The sequence below is a fragment of the Cupressus sempervirens genome, chromosome 11, assembly GCF_028749045.1.
Source record: "Cupressus sempervirens isolate cs-2001-9-10 chromosome 11, ASM2874904v1, whole genome shotgun sequence".
Classification (NCBI taxonomy): Eukaryota; Viridiplantae; Streptophyta; class Pinopsida; order Cupressales; family Cupressaceae; genus Cupressus; species Cupressus sempervirens.
Genome location: NC_143128.1, coordinates 686,743,879 through 686,756,101, shown reverse-complemented (window position 1 = coordinate 686,756,101; position 12,223 = coordinate 686,743,879).

Here is a 12,223-nt window from a genome sequence, read left to right as displayed (position 1 = left end):
AACTATAACTAGGTAACCAATTTTTTAGATGCCAAATTTCCTAAACTTCCACTTTCAATGATTACTTTGCAATAATTACCAACAAGCTTACATTTGGTCTTGAAAAGACTTTTCCTTAATACATGGTCTTGAATCATTTCTTCATTCCCCAAGGTTCTCCTTACCATCATATTTTCTCCTTTAGGCATGGTAGATAAATTTGATTCATCTTTGTATACATATGCATTTATTCTACTACTACTTGCCTTTTTCCAAGAATTGGTACATTTGAATTATCTATGACCTTATACATATATATTTTAAAAATGTCTTTAATCCAAGGTCTATATTCCATCCTATTATTATTATTCCTAGAGCAACTAGTATATATACATCTTGAATACTTATTTATCTACCACTACATGAGATTGCATCTACCCTTTCTCATTTTCCTATAGCTTGATTATTACTATCCAACTAAGATCTACTTTCACCATAAAATCTACTTATTCTCCTTTGAAATTTATTACTCCTACCTCTCTACCCTTCTTCATGCCTTCTTGTCAAATTTATGTCTTACTTTACTACAAATGGATATACTTGTTGGGTGAACCCACAATAGTGCGTTAAAAAAAAAACCAACAAGAAAATTCTCCAAAAAAGTTCTACCATGTTTTTTTAGTCAAGTAGTTTTGGTAGAAACTAGCTTGGCAGTTTTGATCATAACTAAATTACTTTTGATACAACGTGATATTTTAATTACTTTCGATCAAAAATAAATGATGCAGTTACTTTCGATCAAATTTGGAAAAAGTTTTTTATTGTATGGTAATTTTGCTTCTTAGTTTCAATTGAAACTAGGAGAAGGTAGTTTCCATCAAAAGTAGAAAAGTACTTTCAATATAATGTAAGTTTCAATCAAAAGTACCTAAAAATGAAAAGTTTTGAGAGGCCTCAAGAATCCTACTATTTCCATGGCTTGCAAGAACAATTACATTTTTTAGATGGAACACTAAATGTATGTCATTTTTTATGAGTTAAGTAATGAAGAAAAACACTTTCTAATGACTATGGATTTGATACATTTTGAGCTTTTTAGGTGTATGTTTTTGGTCATCAACTAAAAATAGGTTTATTATAAGAAAAAATCCTTGTACTAGATGCTCATGAAAAAATATTTAATAAGAGAATAAAATTTCTAAAAAAAACTAAAATCTCTGTATTTGAGTCCTCTATATATGAAAAAATTAAATTTGGGAATTGGAGAAAAAAGAAGAAGTTACATGAATAAAAAATAACATATGTTAGAATTAGCATTAGGTCAACTTTGAATGTCAATAAAATATCAAATAATAAGAATAACGACATCAAACCACCTCCATAATCTTGGTATGCATGTTAAAAAACTAAATTCAAAACATTCTCATTGATATCTATTGTAGAAAAGAAAGTTTTTCATGTGAGAAATAGTGTCACTCTTTAAAAATCAGATTTTTCACAAACCAATTTTCATGGGAGAAAAAATAATTGAATCAAATTAATTTTTTTAAAAATAAAAACATATATATTTATAATTTAGGTGGAAAATCTTAGAAGAATATGATTTACTTCATGTTAAAATTTGCAACCATTAAACAATAGTTTGTATGTGAAAGTGAAAATTTCAAATAAATATCATGGTTCAGTGTTCATTTAGGGAAAAAAGTGTAACCCGCTATTGTGGGTACACCCCATTCCATACTATCTATCTTAACCAAACTAATTTCATCTTGAAATATAGAAACCATCAAAGTATTCACCTATTTCACAATCTTTTCTACTTCATCATCAATATGATCAAATTTGATATCCAACTTATAGGATTACTCAATATATTCTTTCAAAGTCATGTTGTTTTCCTTTTAATTTTGTGTTTTCTTTAACAAACTAACTTGACATTCACCAAGTAAATAATTACTATTCAACCTACCAATCATCTTATCCCTCTTCTCTTTCTATCAATTTGTCAATGTTCCCACCAAAGAGATGCATTTAATTTAAACTTTGTAGTTGCTATCTTGACATTCACATAAACTAATGTACTCTAATACACAAAATATCTTTCCATTTTATGAGTCCAATATAATAATTCATCAACATCAATCTTACCATGTTAAGAAAAGAGATTGAAATATAGCTTAGCATTAACTCTTGTCAAAGCTTTCATGAACATTTCATCACCTTGTTCTAAATTAGGGACTTGTTCACCAACTTCTTCAATTTCATCTTCACTAGCATATTAAATATGTCTACATATACTTTGGGACATCTCAACAAATTCAAGCCTAGTCACACTTTGTGTCAACATATCCATGATAGAAGGATCTACTTTTCCTCTTCCATGAACCATATTTTCAATTGCAACCCTCTGCAAGTTTTAGGTTAGATTTTACATATACCACCCTAAAAAAAAATCTAATTAGGGTTCTATGTAATCCCAAATTCCATAGGGAGTGATAAAATAGGTTAGATAATACCACCTAACATAGACCTAAAGTTTCAAGAATCTCCAAATGAGATGTTTGAACTAGACAACAAGAGTAAACACAAGGAATCATAATATAAAAATAGAGATTAAATGACATAAGATGATTAATTCAATGTATATCCAATGCAATATTCTTTAAGTATATTGAGCATACAGCATATTCAATTACATCCTTCAATTACAACATCATACTTTTATGTGAGTTCAATTTCTCCAAAGAAAAACTTCTAAGTATTCTCTTTCTTGATGGCTACCTCAAAATATATAAATCATTACATAATATACCCATAAAGACATAGAAGTGAGCTAGAAGATTATAATTTCCAAATTTAGGAAATGTGTTAGAGAAAAATACATCACTTCCTTCAAGGAGAAATTAGGAACCATATGAACAAGTGGAAGATGTGTAAGCTTACATATAGGTCCACACGAGATCTAGTAATCCACATTAAAAGAATTGAAATATTGAATACACAAAATAATTTTTCACAATAAAACTCACACATGCTATAGAATGTGCAAATGGTGAACATGTCACAAGAATAGAGAATCTTCGATGATAAAACATTAAGAACTATTGAGATAGGTGTTAGGTTTTTTAAGAATCTTCTTGCATCAGCTGAATTTCTAGCACCTTCCCCTTCACAAGTGGCAAATCTTCTTGACGCCATTCCAAAATTGGTGTCTTCAAAAGATAATAATATGCTTATGAAACTAATCTCATTTCAAGAACTTCAAAAGGTTATCTTTTCATTCCCTCCAGACAAAGCTCCAGGCTCTGATGGATTCATAGCACTATTTTTCCAATGTAGCTGGGATTTTATTGGTTTTGATCTTTTGGATAAAGTGGAAGAGTCTAGGAAGTGCAAATCAATGCTTAAGTATTTTAATACCATGAACATTGCAATTATTCCTAAGTTGAAAGAGCCCAAAAAATTTGCTAATTTTAGGCCTATCTCTCTTTGTAATCTTACATATAAGATTATAACGAAGGTAATCTACTCTCGTCTTCAGTATCTTCTTCCAGAGCTAATTTCTTTAGAGCAGGGGGGTTTTGTTCCTGGTAGGGAAACTATGGAGGGAGAAATGGTTGCTCATGAAGTTATTCATTCTATAAGTATGAATCAGTCTCCTTCTTTCGTAATCAAGCTAGATATCATGAAGGCCTATGAAAGAGTTTGCTGGTCATTTCTTCTTCAATTCCTCCAACAAATGGGTTTTACAAATCAATGGTGTAAATGGAAAAGAGCATGTATCTCTGGGGCTTGGTTTTCAGTCATTGTTAATGGGACATCTTCTGGTTTCTTCTCTTCTACTCAAGGAATTAGGCAAGGAGATCCTCTTTCTCCAGCTTTATTTATCATCATGGCTGAAGCCTTTAGTAGAACCATTAGGCACTATCATCTTTAAGGAAAATGGAAGGGAGTAAACATTACTGGCACATCTATTTCCATTACACATTCTTTATTTGCAGATGATACACTCCTGTTTGGTATATCACAAGTGTCAAAAGCTGGACAAATAAAGAAGATTTTGGAGTTGTATTCAGATGTCTCAGGGCATAAAATCAATTCAAATAAGTCAAAAATCTTTCTTTTCTACACCAAGAAAGTGATCTCAGACAGAATTGTTAAAAATTTGGGATTTTTAGAGGACTTTCTTCCATCAACATATCTTGGATTTCCATTTTTCATGGGATCAAATAAGACAAGCTACTGGAATTTGGTTATTCAAAGAATTAAGTCTAGAGTGGTAGCTTGGAAAGCTAGATGGCTTTCTTTAGTAGGAAGAATTCTACTCATAAAATCAATACTTTCAGCAATCCCAAATTACTATATTGCAGTCCTTAAAGCACCGACATCAATCATATTACAAATCCAAAACTTGATTAGAGGTTTCCTTTGGGAAGGAAATATGAATGGGGATAAAAAGATTCTGCTTGTATCACTTCATGACATGGCTCATATTCCAGCCATTGGTGAAGCAAGTATTCATGATTTGACTAAAAGAAATGCAACTTTTGGTGGGAAACTCATTTGGCATATGTACACTAAACCTCAATCAACATGGTGTCAAATAATGCAACAAAAATATTTAGATAATAATGACCCCACAAGAATTTTTCAATTCTTAATCCCCCTAAAGGCTCTGTGATTTGGGATTTTATGATCTCTTCCAGAGATATTGTTCTTAAATATATTTCTTAGGAGTTGTATAAGGGAGATAGAGTCAACTGTTAGAGGGACTCATGGGATGGATTTCCACCTCTTCATACTTTACATTTTTCTCATAACATAATGAACATTTTAGAATCAATTTGGGGTAACAGAGTCATTGATTTTACAAATAAAATTTGTCCATATTCTAGGAAAGTCACTTGGAAAAATTTGGATCACTTGCCTTTGTCTATTCAAGAGAAACAAATGTTTAGGGACTATTTAGACAAGAGACTTGTTTACATTTCAGATGGGGAAGATAGATTGTTTTGGGCTCCAGCTAAAGATGGTTGCTACTCAATCAAAGAGGGGTATAAGTTGTTATAGAGAATGGCTGCACAAAAGAATCCATCTAGAGCTTATAAATTTTCTTGGAATCATCTTGTTCTTCCAAAAGCTGGATGTTTTGCATGGCTTGCACTTAAACATAGAATTCTTACAAGTGATAGATTGACTAAGTTGAATATTGCTCCTCCATTTAAATGTGTCTTGTGTAATGAAGAATATGAATCAGTGGATCACTTGTTTGTCACCTGCTCATTTGCATATGATTGTTGGGTTTTTGTTCTCAGAAAACTTCATTATTATACTCCTCTTCAAAATAAACTTTGGGAGATTTTTCAATCTTGGCCGCTTCTTTTTTTGAAAGCTTTATTTGCAAGAATTTGGATATATACTCTAGCTTTGGTTATTTGGGCTATTTGGTGGGAGAGGAACAAGAGGATATTTAGAAATGAGTTTGCAGAGAAAGAAATAATGTTACAAGGCATTGAAAAGTCCATATCGGAAGTCACTAATGTAGGCCTTTTTAGATGCAAAATCAATCCTACAATCTCAGTTTGGGACAGTTTCATCGTTCGAGAGTGGAAATCTCTTCTTATTCCATGGGGGAGTGGAATTAGCAACAATCAACATTCCAAGATAGATAGAGCAGTTGTGCAATGGCTACCTCCTAAGTCGGGTATAGCGAAACTTAATTTTGATAGCATTTCAAGGGGAAATCTAGGTGAATATGGTCTTGGGGCATGTGTCAGAGTTAGTAAAGGTATAGTTCTGGCAATTTCATCCTCCTCGCTACTAGATGAGACAAATAATTCAGCAGAAACACAAGCTCTCTTGGCAGGCCTAGTACTACTTAAAATAGGTAATTTTCAAAGAGTCCATATTGAAGGTGATTCTCAAATGGTTATTAATAGTTGCATTAAATGAAAATCTTATTCATGGCATTTGCAATATATCTTCAAGCAAATTTGGTACTTGATTAATCAATTTTCAGAAGTTACCATATCACATACCCTGCGAGAAGGAAATAAAGTGGCCGATTTCATATCTAATCGGGGGTGTGATGGTGTCATTGTTAACACACATCAAACCAACTCATTTATTGAACAATTTGAACAATTACATTCATTGATTGCATCTGAAAGTTATTTATCATGCTCATAAAATTTAGATGTAAAGCTTGACTCAAGACAAAGTTCTCAATGGTATAGTTTTATGAGCCTCGATTTTGTTGATATAATATCTATTGTAAATATTGACAAATATCTTTATGTAGATTTGTATATAAGCAATGATTATAGGTTTTCTTTCTGGTTCTTTCCTAGTTGAGCTCTTTGAACAAATTTTATTAATAAATATATTCAATGGCTAGCCCAATTTTGCCTTAAAAAAAAAAACATTAAGAACTATTAGCAAATAGATACAATCCATCATAGGTCTGCTCCAAGAACTTTTTCTCACAAATGAAATGAATAAAGAACAATGAGACAATACACATCATCATCATACTAGAAACAAAAAAACAAAGGGAATTATTTTTAGTGGATGTAAGATTTCCAATGAGCCCAAGGTTCTCCTACATTAGTTAGGATGTAGGGTGAGTTTTTATTGTGCTCTCATCTCTAACTTTATTATCTGCTTCTTCTCCTACTAAGGCATGATCCTTTCTTCTAGAGGTGGACAAGATTTTTTTAGTAGAGGAGTTTAATGGTTGTATAGTATTTATTTGGTGTAGTGGTCCACAAAAGATCCAATAATTAACATAAAAATACATGAAAGATTGAATACTAAAAATGACTTTTCACAATAATATTCCCACATGCTACACAAGGTTTGAAAGGTGAACATTTCATAATAATAAGAAATCTCTGTTATAATAGATTAAGAACTATTACAAAATAGATATGATCCATCATATGTCCCCTACAAGAACTCGTGCTCACAAATGAAATAAATAAAGAACAATGAGACAATTTACATTATCAGCAAACTAGAAACAAGAAATAAGAGAAATTATTTTTGGTGGATGAAAGATTGCCAGCAAGCCCAATATTCTCCTACATTATTTAGGTTCTAGGGTGAGGTTTTATTGAACTATTGTCAAGCTAACTTTATTCTCTTCTTCTTCTCCTACTAAGGTGTGATCCTTTCTTCTAGAGGTGGCCAAGGGTTTTTTAATAGAGGAATTTAATGGTTGTATAGTATTTATTTGGTTAAGTGGTCCACACAAGATCCAATAATTAACATAAAAATACATGAAAGATTGAATACAAAAAAGAACTTTTCACAATAATATTCCCACATGCTACACAAGGTGTGAATGGTGAACATGTCATAATATTAAGATATCTCTATTATAAGAGATTAAGAATTATTAAAAAATAGATATGATCCATCATATGTCCCCTACAAGAACTCATGCTATCAAATGAAATAAATAAAGAACAATGAGACAATTCACATTATCAAAAGACTAGAAACAAGAAACAAAGGAAATTATTTTTGATGGGTGCAAGATTTCCAACAAGCCCAATATTCTCCTACATTATTTAGGTTTTAGGGTGAGGTTTTATTGAGCTATCATCAAGGCAAATTTATTATCTTCTTCTTCTCCTACTAAGGTTTGATCCTTTCTTCTAGAGAAGAGTTTTATAGTAGAGTAGTTTATTTGGTTAAGTGAGACACAAAAGAAAAACTCTCTGAAGGATTTAAGGCCTTTGCTATTTCTACCTCACCATGGTAATACACACATTAAAAGTCTCTTCATTTTATTTTAGAGCTCCGATGTGCAATTTCTTCAAGATATTTTTGAAGGTTAGGAGAACTTGTCAAAACCTAATGTATATTTGGGGTTCCTTTCAAAACCATTTTCTTTCCAAGAAAAAGGAACCCATATTAAAAATATTTCTTAAGGTTAATAGATCCTTTAGAAGTACCCTTAGTTTTAGATGCAAGGCTATGGGAACATTTCAAATCAATCTTTCTTGAGGTTTTTTGTATTTATTTTATCTTAAGGTATCTAGCTTTTAATATATTCATGATTTTGAGTTGTGAGTCACTTGCATGCAATGGTTTACCTCTTATAGTAGATGTGTAGGGGATTTTCGAGCCCACCCTACCCTCCCCTCCCCCTCCCTAACAAAATTTATTGATTTGTGAGGCATAGGTCTTTTTGTGTATTTCTTGTTGAGCAACTTGAGCCTTATTTTATCCATTTTTTAAGCTTTCTTTTCTTTATTGATGGCTTATAGTTAGTTTTTACTATCTATTATTTTAGCCACGTATCTTTTTGGGGTTTTACATGGGTAGTCTCATCGGACTATTCCCTACTTTTAGTCTTAACTTTGATGTTGGGATAAATATTTTGGAAAAAAAATCAATTTCAAAGATCTATTGACACAAAACCATATGAAGATGTTGTAAACTAGTGAAATTTACACTTTTGTTTCTACTTGCAAATTTTTTTTGAATTTTTTTTAATTGATTTGTGTCCATCTTTTCTTCTCCTCTGATAATTGGTTTTGATGAAAAATCAACATTTTTAGGAGTGAAATTTACATTGGTGAGCATAGTTTTTTTTTAATGACAATAATTTATTTCTTTTGAGGTTAGACTTTCAACACTAATATCTAAAGAATCCAATTGACTTTGTTCAATTTGGTTCAATATTCATAGTTCATTGAGTTTTGAAGTGACATTAACTATAATTTAGACATTGGTTTATTTTTTCCTCATTAATTTGATGAATATATATCAAGATTCCATTTATTCTTCCATTTTTATAATAGAAAGTTATTATAAGTACCTATTTCCTATATATTTTTCATATTTTTCCCTAATTTTTTTTCTAGAGATGTTGAAATAGAGGATGTTAAATGGATATCTATAGCCTATGTTTATTTAAACTAAAAAAATAAAGTCACAATAAAATCATTGGAAAAAGTTATCTAAGAATTATCATGCTATATTTTTTGTTTTTCAAATGAATAGATTTCATCCCCCAACAAGCTCATGTGAAAGTGATTTTTTTTGTTATTTTGGTGGGTACAAATGAGACTTGATTACAACTGTGACTAATAAGTAGAGAGACTATACACAAGAGAATTCAGTCTAAGATGCTTTTAACTAGCCATTTACACTTTACTCCTTCAAATGACACCTTTCAATAATTAAATCATAAAATTTTATTAAAAATGTATAATTTAGAAAGAAATAAGGATATTTAAAAATGTGGCACAAACTATTGTGTGAGTACCGAAACCCCCTTCAAAATTTCTTTGTAAAAGGTACTTGGGTCCCTTAAAAATAAAATTTTCACTTAATTAAAATGACTTATGTAGTTGTGGCATGCATTATTTTTGATAATAATGTTTTTAATAACCATTGCATTCTCATCTATTTGTGGATGTAATAATGTGCATTATGTATTTATGACATATCATCAAGATGAAAAAAAGAGAGTTAAACAAGTGTACTAGTTTAATTGTATAAAATTATCTTGTACATTCAAAAATTACATCTTATAATTCCTTCATTAAAGACAACTTATTCTAACACATTAGAATAGACATATTTTAGTTATCTATCAAGCATGAATTATATATTATATCGTGTTTATTTCTAGTCTTAGGGAGATATGACAAGAAAACTACATAAATAATTTTTAAGTTATTAAAAATTGATAGGGTTATATAAAATCCTAATCTTGTGTGCTATCACTTTATTGGTGATGAATTACAATGAATAGGAAATATGTATCTCAATGATCACTTTTCATTTATATGTATTCTAACAGTAACACAATTAATTTTGAATTAATTACTTAACACAAAGGAAAATAGATTTTCAAAGAACCTAAAACTCTTTACAAAAATTTTATCCATATATAAGTAAACATAGGCTAAATAATCACTAGAAAATAGGTAAAATAAAATAAAATAGGGGACTAAAGAACCAAAGGACATATAAAGTTTTCTATAAAATTTCATTTGAATACTAATCAAATCTTCATTAATACCACCATGAACATTTTATATGATAATATGCATGGGATTAATACATTTGTCCCTAGTATGAACCCTACTATTTAGAATAATTGAACTAGAACCTACCTCTTGAATAAAAACCCTCCTTTTTCAATTCACCCTTCTAGTATGGGAGAATAAGCACCTTTAGTGAGTCTATAAATAACCTCTACCTAAGAATTCAAATTCTTTATATCTTTAGAGATATTCTGCATGATTATGCATCGTATAGAAATAATTTCTTATATTTTCATATACTTTAGAAATGGACTCTTCAAAATTTTCCATTAAATGTGTTTCTTTCCAATTCTTAATACACTTTGCCACTTATTCAATGATAGGAATAATTTAATTAATAAGGTTCACATTTAGGTTTGAGTATTTTTATCTCTTAGAGAGTTTATCTTATACATCATCAACCTAAAAAGGACACATTGACTTTTATGACATCCTTGAAATGTATGTTCATGTTCATATTATAATGAATAGAAGACCTCCTTTCATGAAAATCATATCTTAACCAATAAGCATATGAAAATATAAATACGAAAACCCATTGTGACTTGATTAGAAGGTGAGGATTACAAAATATAATTTATGTTTGTAATGCCCTACGAAAGGATCCAAAAGAACTAATCTAAAATTTTCACTAAGTTTGCCAAACATTTTGTTTTAAGATAACATATAACAACAATTATAAAACAACAAAAGCAATAACATACATTCATACATAAGAAACATATAAATAGATTACATTCCTTAAGCATCTCAAGATGTTGAATGACATTTAAATTTAAATAATACTAAATCCAATATATAACACATCCACATTAAATATTAACTATGAGTTCAAATCCATTTAAATAATATACATTTGTCTCAAATACCACTTGGAAATAATTAGAATGCACAATCATCCACTGTATATGTCATAGGGTATGAAAGATTGAAATAATATACATCATAAAATTTATTACATCATCTCTTTAAGATCTAGGAAATATAGAACAAGGAACTCTAGCCATGGTATCAAACTGGCCAATCTCAATGGGAAAAGTAAATAGTACTACCACCTGACCTCATTGTAACCCAAAAATATCACTCCCACCATGCTGAGGAGATAGTCTCAAGTGCCAAAAAAAGATGATAAACTCAAAAGTCAAATCCAACATCTAAGTCAAGGGAATCCTAAAAGCAATCTAGCTCAAAGGTACCAAGATATAAACAACATCTAAACCTAGAGGCAAACAAATACACACAAGGAATCTACTATGCAAGTAGGCAAGTGTCATCACATGAGTCAACTCTAAGGTTACCCTAGCAACCTGACTAGACTCCTCCCCCCCACTAGTGACTCTACACAGCACTAGTATCCTTTTGTACCAACAAGGCATACAAACGATGCATGGTCACAATCAAGCATCCTCTCTACTCCCATCCTAGCCTGTACCAGCACTCAAGGCATGGGCGAGGAAAGACAAAGACTCTTATTAGTTCATTTTACCCTCATTTAGTGTAGTGTTTTCACTTATTAAAATAACCTACAATGGGTTAGCTAGGTAGCGTCTTTGGCCTCTGGCCTCGATTGCAAGCCACTTCCTGAAAATACATATAGATAACCTACCCTAAGCTTAGTAAAGAAAAAAAATCTTAAAAGACCAAATACCATACATCAGTCCTCTAAACAAGCAACTAACAAGTATTGAAATCACTTAGTCAAAATACAAGCATCACTAATATGATCATCCTAACAAGACTGATCCCAAAAGGTACAAATAAACTAGATCATAACTTTAAATGCAAACATCAAAACATTAACTCCCAGCCTTTGGTAGATGTCTTATACTAGTCAACACTCTAAGTCAACCCCAAACCCAAAAACATAAGACAACATATAGTTAATAATGTAGTTTCATAGTTTTGTTTAATTGTGAAAATAGAGAGATTGAGTTTATCGTAAGGTTTAAGTTTGCATTTCATTGTACATTTTTGGTTTGATAAAGTTTACTAATTTTCCTTTACATCTTATCCTATTTCCCATTTTAAAACAAAGTACACAATTACCATTAACTTACAAAAATACAAAGATCACAATTAAATATCATAAAATAACTTTAAAATAATTATTTATTAAATTATTAAAATAATAATTATTGATCATTCAAATAAAATAATTGCAATTCTATTAATAATCA